Source organism: Hippocampus comes, unplaced genomic scaffold (assembly GCF_001891065.2).
Source record: "Hippocampus comes isolate QL1 unplaced genomic scaffold, H_comes_QL1_v1.1 scaffold310, whole genome shotgun sequence".
NCBI lineage: Eukaryota > Metazoa > Chordata > Actinopteri > Syngnathiformes > Syngnathidae > Hippocampus > Hippocampus comes.
In genome coordinates, this window is record NW_017805990.1 from 263,909 (window position 1) to 276,543 (window position 12,635).

At 41.7% G+C, this 12,635-nt stretch overlaps 1 long non-coding RNA gene across 1 annotated transcript; it reads left to right on the forward strand.

Annotated features, from left to right (window-relative positions):
* Positions 1–7,818: 7,818 nt before the first annotated feature.
* LOC109528944 (uncharacterized) lies at positions 7,819–10,828 on the forward strand. The gene is made up of 3 exons (XR_002170756.1): positions 7,819–7,884; positions 9,998–10,085; positions 10,691–10,828. It is a non-coding gene; the product is annotated as an uncharacterized LOC109528944 (long non-coding RNA).
* Positions 10,829–12,635: the final 1,807 nt, after the last annotated feature.

Genomic DNA, 12,635 nt, shown 5'->3' on the forward strand with positions numbered 1-12,635 from the left:
TTGTTATCGGTAACCTTTTTTTTAATATTTTCTGATGCTTTTGATTTTCTGGCAGCACTGATCGCCAGTGCGGTGAAAACCTTCGGATCTTCTCACCTATTTTTGGAAAAAACGCTTTATTTCTCCTGGATCCTTCTAATTGGGCTTGGATGGTCCCGTCAGCCCAAATAGTTATCATGGTTGATGTTTCATCGTCACCCTTGCACACTCCCGTGTTCGTTCTTCTCGCACATCATGTCGTTGTTGTTACTCGCTATTTTGAAGTGCAAAATACCCAGGATGCACGTTTGCAATACCCGTATGTACGGTACTCTTCTCACGCGAGTCTACCCCTGTAGCATTCACACGTCCCATTTTATATCGGTGCTGCCCCGCAAACGAGCATTTACTCCGGAGTAAATTTTTAAGCCACCTCCTGAGCAGGGTTAAATTTGCTCCGGTTTAAATGTTTTCAGGGGCTACACCGGTATAACTTTGTCGGTGTGAACGCCCTATGGGGGGCAGCTCCGGTGCTACACCGGAGTAAAAGTTGCCATGTGAACACCCCTTAAGTCACACAAACAAATCTTGGTGTGGACCAAACAACCAGACCAAGACCCACTTTATAATACAGGACATGAGCGACTTTTTGGGCTTAAAAAGCCACCGTAGCCAACATCGTGGGATGTATTAGCCCGTAGTGACTTTGATCCTTCGTTTTTAGTTAAGCCGCGCCACTGCCAGCATTTTGTGGGTAAAAGCACGGAAAGCACACGCTCCTGCGGGTTACTCCTCTTCACACTCAAAATTATTTTGCAGCTCTAATAACAGCAGAAACATGAAGAGCAAGAATGCACATAAGAACTGCATGTTTTCCTCCATTTCCGGGTTTGTGCTTCTGGTACCGCCCTCGTCATTTCTGTCCAATGGGCGCACCGATCGTCACAAGCATTGATGTATTTTCAGAATATCTTTCACTTGCAAAAAGTACAGTGTGATTCCTTAGGGTGTATTCACACCTGCATAAAAAGGTCCGAACCAGCGAGAGAAACAAACCCTGGTCTGTTGAAAGTGGGCCAAACACTGAGGGGTGTGAATATCACATAAGTATCTGCTGTTTCATTTCATTGTCAAAGTGGAGGGACCCCTGGGATACGCTGCCGAGAAACTACAATACTTGTAAAGAATAAAATAAAATGGAATGGGGGGAGTCTGACTGACTCTCCTTTCCTGCTTGTTGTTAACAAACTTTCCTGTAAGGTTTCTCTGCTCAAATGAGAATCATCATTTGATATCCCTAACTCGAGACAAGCTCCCATACAAGTCAGAGATATACTGGTAGATAAAGCAATCAAACATTGTTTGGTAACGCACAATCCCCCTGCCTACAAATGATAAAAGAGCATTTGCATCCTCACCGCCATATTTGTTCCAGTGAGTGTTGAACAGTTACAAATTCCAAACTGAATATAGAAACATTTGATTGATGGACGAAAAATAGGGCAACCTCAGTCTGAACTCTACTACATTTACCAACTTGATTTTCTCCATTTTATGGAACTTTGAGCACAAATTTACTGAGTCTGCTGCTACTAAAAGTAAATGCAATTGTTTTAATTCCAATATCCCATCCTTTATTCTTTTCCTGACAGCATTCATTTATTTACTGTATATTTTTGACAATTTAAAAAAAAGACATTTGAGACTGACAGGGCCCCCCACTCAAGTGTCCGGAAAATATAAAGACATCATAAAGTGCGATGGCATTCCACCTACTCTCAGCAGCCATACTCCTAAAGTGAATGGCATAGTCACAGACTGACTCCTTGGCTTGCCTCGGTTCCCTTGCTTTTTCCCTTTTCAGATGAAACGGGGTTAAAGGTCTTACGTAAAGCCTCTGTAAATTCTGCAATGGAGGTGCAAATCAGGGTGTCTCTTGCCCACTTGGCTGTGGCCCATGCCATCCTCCCTGCCAGGTGAGAAATCATGAAGTCAACTTTGGCTCAGTCAGTGGGGAGGGCCTGAGGCGACAATTCAAAATGTATTTGACAGTCTATGACTGGAACAGTCCTGGGTCTCCCAAAAAACGCCCAGAAGCAGCTCTGACATGGGAGATACGGTGGAACAGACTGGGTCTGAGGCTTGGCGACTTCCGTGGTTGTTTTTTTTTCAGGAGAGTAGTTGCTGTGTTTGTTCATTAAACTGCCCTACCTGGGCTGGGATGACTGCCTTGAAGCTCTTCTGGCTGTGGGTGAACCCCTTGACTCTCTGGTGTATTGCAGCCACCTGCTCCTCCTGTTGGGACAAGCGAGTCCCCTGTGCAGATAGAGCTGCAGCTAGCTTCTCAGCCCCCTCTGTGCCCATTCTGGCCAGTGTGTACTGTCGGAACCAGGCTTGGAAACAGGACACAGTTACAAGGTTCAAAGTAAAAAGATTTATTTCAGGATCAGAGACTGACAACTCAAAATTGCAAGGCTGTGGAAACGAGGCAAAAACTGTTCGGGTCTGTGACGAGACACTGAAGTGCACGCACGAGGACGAAACACACTGGGACAGGACAAAGGGAGACAAGAACCATTTAAAGATAAGGGAAGGGGCAACAGGTGAAGACAATCAGGGTGGGGCTGACAATCAGCTGGCACAGGAGGAAGGGTGAGTGACCTGAAATGAGAGGAGAGTCATTCTTTCAAAAAAATAAGAAGTGACCAGACAAACACAAACAATCCTCAGTGCCTTGTGACACCGAGTATGGCAGTCTGCAGCTCCACGTCGCTGAGATTTTTTTTAAAAAGAGTAGAAACCTCACTTTTCGCTTCTCATTGCAGTAACCATGTTATAGAACAGTGCTTTGTGGTTTTAGTCAAATTGCTTTTCAGAAAAATTGGAAGACATTTTTATTGTAATCTCTAGCATGATAAATGTTACATATTCATTGGCAGCAGATTTTACTAAAATATATTGGATATCTTCTGACTATCCACTGTTATCTTTTAAAATTCGTATTAAATTGCACTAAAGTCTTAGATGTACCCAACTGGAGCCCAGGTTTTCGACTGCTATCATGTTGTGGCAAGGTGATGCACAATAGCAATACTTCTCTGACCTCCACATACAGTCTCAGTAGGCATGCCATTATCCAGATTAGATGAGACGAGGATAATGATGCTGGGCTAATGGGGCAAGTAGGACACTGCTACTTCCATTAGCAGACATACGCGCTAATGAAGTTATTTGTGGACAAAACAAGTACTACAAAATTAACCTAGTTCTACATCCTTACAAGCGACATGGATTTTTCATCCAAAAAAAAAAAAAAAAGGCTATAATTGAATACACGATTCTCACACTAATGACATTATTCACAAAAAATCTGCTATTGACAGAAAAATGTTCTGTGATTGACTGCCGACGAATGAAGGGGGTGCTTCGCCTCTTGTCCACAGTTACTCGGATAGGCGCCAGGTCGTTTGTGACTCTAAACAGGATACGTGGGATAGACACAAGATGAACAATTTCTTGAAGTCTATCTGTCTTTTGTGTCTTTTGCATCTCTCAAGTCAAAGGTTACAAATTCATTCCAGAGTTCCTATATCGCCCTGTCAGAGTATCCTTGAACAAAAATGTGTGAATAAGCAGTTAACTTTCCTTCCATGGAAACAAATGCCATCATCATTAATCGTTTTGTAAATGGATGAATGTTGTGAAGCCTTTTGAGGAAAAAGACTTCAAGTGGTAGAAAGGCACTATAAAAAGGCGATTTGCTCCTACAGTCTGTCTTATTCTTCTGTTTTATCTGAATAATATGCAGTCATAAATACACTTTACTGAAGGGGCTAACTCGAGTGTCACTCAGGGGAATCATGAGAGTGAATAAATACATAAGCTGACTGCACCACCACAGCTTCCTTCTAGAGCTCCTGCTCGATTTCTTGTGGCACTCGTGAAATTCTTCTCTTTCATTCCAGTGGCACTCACGTGGAAAGTCAAGGCAAGTGACATGTTCCAACGGTTGACATATTTCATACAAAATGTATAGCTCAAGAGCAAAAATAGATCAACTGTGACTGTGTGTGTGTGTGTGTGTGTGTGTGTAATGTCAGAGTTCTACCTTGATTTTGAAAATTGGTAGTTTTATAGCAGTAGGAGAGTGGAAACAGCATGACAGACAGATGGAAAATATGTTCAAATGTTTGTGTCTAGAATTTAGAGTTATAATGCAGCGTGAAAAGCAGAAACGTCTGTCAATCCAAACCGTCTCAAGCAGAGTGCATTTCTTGAGACTGTTTTATTTTCAACTGCGAAGAGACACACATACATATTGAGAGTTCATCCGTTTATTATATTTCCCGAAGATTTGATATACGTAATTGGATTTAGTTCTTACACAATGAACACAAACGATTGGTTCTTTAATGTCTATGTCTCCTATACTTTGTGTCAGAGGTGTATGAATATCCATGTTACAGTTGGCTGCGTTGGCAAATACTTGAATGATGAAAGTATCTTTTAACGTGCATGAGTCATGAGGGAAAAAAAAATGCACATAAATGCCTAGTTTGCCCGGGGACACATCATGCCGGTGCATAAATAAACATAAACAGGCACAGCCTTGAGCAATCCATCACTTTGGTGTTCAATTCTTGAACACATTTCTCACTCATCATTTATCTGGATTATCAGTTGAAGCTCTCAGACTTCCCATGCAAGCCATCAAGCTAATTTCTCCTTGCAGTAATCCTTCCATTTTAATGCTTGTCCACGGTGGGCTTGGACACGTTAAACTGATGATTAATGATGTATTGATTTGTGCTGTTTTCGACCACTTAAGCAAGGTGCTGAGTTGACAGCACGCTTGCTTATCTAAACCACACAGCCTTCTCTGAGGATTGTTTCCTCCAGTGAAATAAAACCTTGTTTTCATGCTCTAGGACAACAGTATCTTGTTCTAGCCGTGAAATAGAAAGCATAGTTGAGTAAAAACTAAAAACCCTCAAATTTAAGTGAGTTGTGAGTCTTAATAAATAAGCATTAAAATAATAAAATAATTTCGTGAAAATCTACTCTAGCCATCCTTTTTCCATACTTCATTAGTGTCACATGTAGGGTTGGACATCGAGAATCGACTTGAATTGGAACTAACACTGAGGTTTTCCAAGAATCACTCAAATGTTTTAAATTCGGCCAAAATTTGATGCCAAGTTCACCGCGAGGAACCCACCGAACACGAAGGAAGAAGAACCAGCAAGAAGTGTGTTCACGCAGCTGTCAAGCTGCAACAATTGACACTATTCAATGGAGATCAAAAGGGTACATACCACTGGGAGCAGTGATTCAGAACACGTTGCAGAGATTACCGTATTTTCCGCACTATAAAGCGCACCGAGAGGCGTTCAATTTTCTCAAAAGCCGACAGTGCGCCCTATAATCCGATGTGCTTCATGTATGGAGTTACAATCTCTTTTTATGCCCATTGAGTTGTTTCGCTGTTGGTGTTTCTATCCCATCTAGTGGTTATTTGCAGGAACCAATTGTAACCTAAAAGGGTTCTGCCCGACATTAATTGACATGTGCAGTCACCAACACCCAGTCAAACAACTACTTTGTGAGCGCTGTGCAGCCAAAATGAAAGGAACATAATACCAAAAGCATCGTTAATTACTGACGAAACCAATTAAGAATGAGATGAGCAAGACTTCTAAGGATATTTAGCCCCTTGTAGATGTGAGCCCACGAGGGTTGTGTGCCTTTTTGTTGAATCAATTGTCTTCATAACTTTTGTCTTTCATTTATTGTTTTGTAATGCTGTTTGTATTTATGTTTCATGTCTGTATTTGTGACCAGTTCTCATAGCTTTGTTACAGCTACAGCGGTTATGAAGGCTCTATATCAGGGGTCGGAAACCTATGGCTCGCGAGCAATATATGGCTCTTTTGATGATTGCATCTGGTTCGCAGATAAAACAAAATATTCTCACTTGTTTAATTCATCCATCGATTTCTTCCTGCTGCTCATTTCCTGTTCAGGGCTGCAGTTGGCTCCAGGAGCAATTTTGATTGGATAATACTGGCCTACGTTGCCGTTGCTGTGGAAACAGGTAACTGCCCCCTTTTGAATCAACCCGCTCGGTTATTAGCTCAAAGTTAATCCTAAACGAATAAAATGCCGAAAAGAAAAAAAGATGATGAATATGGTAGACTTCAGGAGGAATGGACCGAAGGATTTGCCTTTGTGGAGAGAACAGGTTCTGCAGTGTGTCTGATTTGCAATGATAAAATACCATCGATGAAACGGTCGAATGTGAAGCGGCACTTTGACACGCGCCATGCTACATTGCTACGTTCGAATCAAAAAAATCCTGCAAGAGACAGCGGAAAGGAAGTGTGCAAGCTCGTGAGCAGGCTGCTCGCTGGCCCGCAGCAACTCCGTGTATGGACCCGGCAAACTGACTATAATTCCGCTCGTTTTGCTGGATTTTTAGCAATTGTGTAGAACGGAAAACCATTCACATTAATGGTGAGTATTATCACAAAATTATTTAAAAGGCTTATTATGCTGACATTTTGTTGAATTCAATTTTAAAATACAGTTTATATATATATATATATATATATATATATATATATATATATATATATATATATATATATATATATATATCACTGAAATACATTTCCAAATATTTTGCTTATATGGCTCTTAGTCAAAAAGGTTCCCAACCCCTGCTCTATATCAATAAAGTTGTATTGTATTTTAGGAACCAGATGAGGTAGCTCGGGCATCTGATTAGGATGCCTCCTGAACGCCTCCCTGGTGAGCTGTTCCTGGCATGTCGCACCGGCAGGAGACCCCGGGGACGACCCAGGACACGCTGGAGAGACTATGTCACCCAGCAGGCCTGAGAAGGCCTCGGGATCCCCCAGGAAGAGCGAGAAGTGGCGATGGAGAAGTCTGGGCTTCGCTGCTAAAGCTGCTGCCCCTGCGATAAGCGGTAGAAAATGGATGGATGGATGGATGTATTTTATTGTATTCCCTTGAGCGTAGCACCATCTAGTGGATTCATAGCGCAACCATAGCCACTAATGTAGCTTCGATTCTATGTGCCTTATATAATGCAGTGCGCCCTATATATATACATTTTTAAAGATTGTCCCCACACACCCACGGTGCATTTTGATGACGTACACGCCTTGTGACTGTTGGTAGCAGGGTTGCTCAATAATGGGATCAGAAACACTCACAAAGTCAAAATACACCACATTCAGTTCACATTGCCCAAGATATGAATGAGTTCATTAAATTTCGTTTACTGAACTTCAGGTACACAACTGCCCCACGCTAATTGTGACAGGTGATTATTGCTTATACATGTGGAGTATGAATTAATTCTATTGTATAGGAATGGATTGCAATTACACAATTTGTCAGTTGTCATTGGCCAGATTACCAATCAACAGTCTGCACAGAAATTACTGGAATAATAACAAATAGTCACGTTATTTAAAAAAAAACCAACAACAAACAAAATAACTATTGGGACACTGTCTTACAGTAGTGAATTAGAGTATGACAGCGCAAAAAATAAAATAAAATAAAAATCACATCATGGTGTCAACTCTTTTCAACTTGACGGGCTTTTATTATTACATGAATTCAGCAAGGTGGTTGGTATGAGTTCTACAAGGTCCTCGACCATCACAGTCCCAGGCTAATGGAAGTCATTAATGGGGAAGTCAAGTAAAAAAATAAAAAAAAATCCTTCATGTCCTATGTGCCACCAGTAGTCTAATCTCAGTATTCTCACGACTGACTCGGCTCTTTTTTTTTCTTTTTTGACTAGATGCCCCCATTAATGCAAAAAGGGTCAACACAGGGAAAGTTGTGGCTGACCTGACACAGCAAGCAAAGGTTTGTTGATTTTGGAGTCTATATTTATGTCTTGGAAAACAGTGTGATACTTAACTATGCTTGAAACTAATGTGATAATAAAGGGTGCTCAAACTTTTTTGACCGAAGATCTACTTTACGATCAACCAATCTTTTGCAATCGACCCGTTACAGCGCATATGCACGCACTTACACACACACATGCCATGATGAGCATCAGCCATAATGGCTTCTAAAATAAAGTAGACACAAGAGTTTATGAGCTTGGGAAAAGGAAATCACTCCCTACCTTATTGGGAGACCTGACGCGGATGCATACGACGCACTTTTGCAGCCTGTTAACATCGTAGCTCACGTGTACCGTTTTAAAAGGCTTCTCTCGGCCGTTCAGATTGCCATTCTTTGCGAGTGCCATCGGTGAATTGTACACGAAATGCATGTTGTCTGATAATAATAATAATAAAAAAAAAAATAATAATAATAATCATAATAATAATAATAATAATAATAAAAAAGGAGACATTGCAACAACTGTGATCGCAAGCTGCAAGGTGACCTGTTTTTTTTAAATACTTTTGGTGAAAGTGAGACTGATAGGATGATTAGGATGCAGTGTGCATGAACACAAAAAATACATTATTAACCTGCACAGAGACACACAAATGTTTGTATGTTTTCTTATTTCCTCTCCACTCCTCACAATCGACTTGGAATCAGTCCGTGAACTACCGGTCGATCGCGATCGATGTAATGGGCACCCCTGGTGTAAATGTACTGCTAATGTGAGCTATCTGTTTGCAGTGTGTTTTGCAGTGGATGTGACATCCTCTCTGCTCGTTTAACCCATCAGTCTTCAGATGTTATAGAGGTCAGATGCCTCGTCCTCAGGGGGCTTCTTGTCATTCCTGTAACTTGGATTTTTCTCTACCTCCTCTCCCGAGTTCCCCCACTTATTGCCCCCTCTCTTTTCCTTTATACCTCCTTCTCACTTTATCCACCTCCCATTTATAGTTCCCCTATTGAATAGACAAACAACCATCTGTGTTAACAGTCACACCTAGGGACAATTTAGAGTGATCAATTAACCTACCATGCATATTTTTTGGAATGTGGGAGGTAGTACCAAGTGGAAACCCACGCAGGCATGGGGAGAACATGCAAACTCCACACGGAGGAAAGCTGAGGCCTGTAATCGAACCCATGACCTGTGCACTGTGAGGTGGACGTGTTAAGGCTAAGCGATCGAACACCATGCCGCTCCAAGGTATTTTCAAGTAAAGTCTCCCACCTTAGTGCATTTAACGAGCTGAGTTAAACGAGGAGGAGGAAAAAGTACAGTCAAGTTATTCAGTTTTTCAGTGTACTGAAGCCTAACAAGTTAAATCCCAGCTGTCTTCGGGCAGAAGGGCAGGGGACACCCTGAAGCGGTTGCCAGCCAATCGCAGAACATACATAAATGAACAACCAACAGTCTCACACTCACACCTCGGGACTATTTGGAGCATTTCATTGACCTGCCATGCAGTTTTTGGAATGTGGGAGGAAATCTCAGTATCCGGAGAAAACCCATGCAGGCACGGGGAGCACATGCAAACTCCATACAGGAAGGCCGGAGCTGCAATCGGACCCTGCACCTCTGCACTTTGAGGCTGACACGCTAACCAGTCGACCACCGGGCCGCCCTTTGCGAAGATCAAAATGACAAATTTTCAGTAAGTCAGTAATCAGTTGTGTCAATTGGCAAATGTTTAAGCTTTCAGTGTTCGACATGACCAACAAGGTAATTCAGAAGGTCATCTTCCTCATCCTGATCTGCACCAACCGATGCTTTCTCAAAGAGCAGTTTCTTCTTGCGGTGCTCAGCTGCCCACCATCTGCTCGCAGCCTGTTTTTCTTCGTAATCATCATAAGCCGGCCCTTGCAGGGCCACAACTATGAGCTGGTCCAGTTCTTTTGTGCTCAAATGGGGCTAATTTAATTCACTTTAAACAGCTGAAACCACAGTCACAGCTGGTTGAAAAGAAAGTGTTTAATTTGTACGGGCAGAGAATGTTATCAAACCTGTATACCATACCACCTCTATAGCATTTTTCCATTTCTTACCCAACTGCTTCTTTTGGATGTATGCCTTCAGACGGGTCCATTCATCTTTGATGGTGAGGTGTTCAGTGCCGTCCAAGAGAGGCTCATCCCTGTTAAACAGGAAGCTGCTACACAGCCAGGTAAGCTCTGTCATCAATATCTGGCCACTTATCAACATCCTGGCCGCAAGAAGGATGCAAATGGAACCGCCCGATGTGCTCTTCAAACTTTGATTAATATGCTCTTGTGCCTTTTCAATGATATTTTGAAAAGGGACTAACATTACCAAGGTTTCACATAACCTGTGCGCAATTGCGCATTTGTACTAAAAATAGCAGAGATGGGGACTTTTTTTGGCAGTACGTCCAATGTTCATGACCTGGGCACCCTTCCGTCATTGTCTGTCCTTCTTCCTTATTCTTAAAATGCTCATCCTCCCTCCTCGTCCATCCTGAAGCGCTTCCGTCCTTATGTTTCATCAGTCTGCGCCCCACCTGACTCAAATGACCAGCTCATCAGGAAGCTCTATATAAGATAACGACCCTGATCAATTGCATCAGGTGTGTTGCCGCAGGGAGAGATAGAAAACATGCAGGAAAGTGGCCCTCAAGGAACAGGATTGAAACCCCTAATCTTCATGGTTAGGTTTGAGAAATTTAGCATCTATTGACACTGCTGGCTCTTTAATTTACTAGATCACTGAGGTTTGGAAGAAATGTGAAATGTGTGTTTCTTTTTTTTTCAGCACATACTTCAATTCTTCAAGCTCTTTGTGGTCTTTATTAGGACTCACCACACCAGCTCAAACCAAATGCAGCGAAGGACAACGACAGGCGTGTTCGGAAATACGCTCTGTGCGCACAGTGGTTCACTCATTCAGAAATAGTGTTGCTCACATTTGCTGTTTGGTTGTTCAAAGTGCAGAAAAAAAGGGAGAGTCGGCGCGCGCACTAGGCGTTCCGACTGGGGACACGGTGTGACAGTGCGTCAAGTCGTACAGATGGAAACAGTTCAAGCGCGAGTTGCTGAGTGGTTTAGATTAGTACATAGGCTGAAATCAGAACTTAATGAGAGCGGAGTGCACTCTGCCTCTGAACAAACACATTCTCAGAGTAGTGCACAAGCATTGGAGTGAATTTCCCAACATGCCGTACAATCATGTCCACCATGATCGGCATGTGACTATGGTATTGTGTTTTGCCAATGCTGACAACTGCTGAAACTCTTCTACAACAAAACCTACATGGACGAAAATACCCACCTAGTGTGAAAAAACCTTCATGCATTAACACCATTCCCATTTTCCTGCCCCCCATACAACAAAAAAAAAAACACTGTTGCGTCATACGAAATCTTTTTCTATGCTCTTGCCTCACGACGAGATTCACTACAACGAAGTCTAAGACAACACTGACCTCGACTGTTTCGTTCAGAAATGGCAACAGCAACCACCACGCTGGTTTACACATGCACAGTAGTCCAGGAAGTATTTGTTATTGTTAGTTTCAGACGCAGCAAGAACGTTGCATTGCTAAAATGGCTACAAAATGGACATTTGGATGTCAAGCAGCTAAGACAAGAAGAGCTCTGACGCTGGAAGAGAGGGTAAAAGTGATCAAAATGAAAGACGGAGGAAGCAAAATAAAAGACATTATCCAAGAAATTGATGTAAGTGAAAGTGAATGCTGATCGTAAACATTCCCAATTTATTTCCCTTTTTTTCTTTCTACACTGACTATATGAAGTGTCAAATAAGTGTATGCTCATACTTATGCACTATTGGAATGAAAATAAAGAGTACACATACGTTTGTGTGTGTGTGTGTGTGTGTGTGTGAAAAACCCCCTGTTGTGAAAAATGTCTTGCTGCAAACATGATTTTGTTGTAGAGGAGTTTCACTGTAATGAATTGATGATTTGAAAAGAGTAAAACTTAATACCTTTTTTTTTTTTTTTTTAAATACGAGAGGTGTCGTTAAACAAGTGCCAGTGTCTGACAGGGCCAACAATCAACATCTCAGTTTTATCAGGGTTAAGAAGCATAAAATTGAAGTGCATCCTTTGTTTAATCTCAGTAAGGTAGGCCTGCAGTTTACAGCAATTCTGTGGCCGTGTTTGTTCTCAAGGCATTTATTGTTGGGTATCATCCACAGAACAGTGAAAACGTATGTTATATAAACATACAATATCACTAAGTGAAATCATGTAAATTGTTTCTCGATTGAGAAACAATAGAGGCTGAGTGCTGATTCCTGTGGGACTCCACAGGTGACATTTCAATATTCATAGGTCACATTGCCATTACTTACATGGTCCGTCCTCTCTGAGAGATAAGATTTAAACCTACGAAGTGCTGGGACAGTAATACCAACGCACATTTCGAAGCATTCTAATAGTACAGTTGAACCTCGTTACAACCTACCTCGAGGGACATAACAAATATGTACATGATAAGGGTAGTTTGTTGTAACCATTTCCAATAAAATGGCCACGAACTACAATGTATTGTATACAGTAATACAGTATGAACATCTATAGGTGTAAAAACATGAACATTTAAGCATAAACATGTCAATTCCAAATACAGTCAAACCTCGGTTTTTGTCCACAATCCGTTCCAGAAGGCTGTTTGAAAACCGAATTGTTCGAAAACCGAAACCACGCTCTTTTTAATAAAAACATCTTTATTGA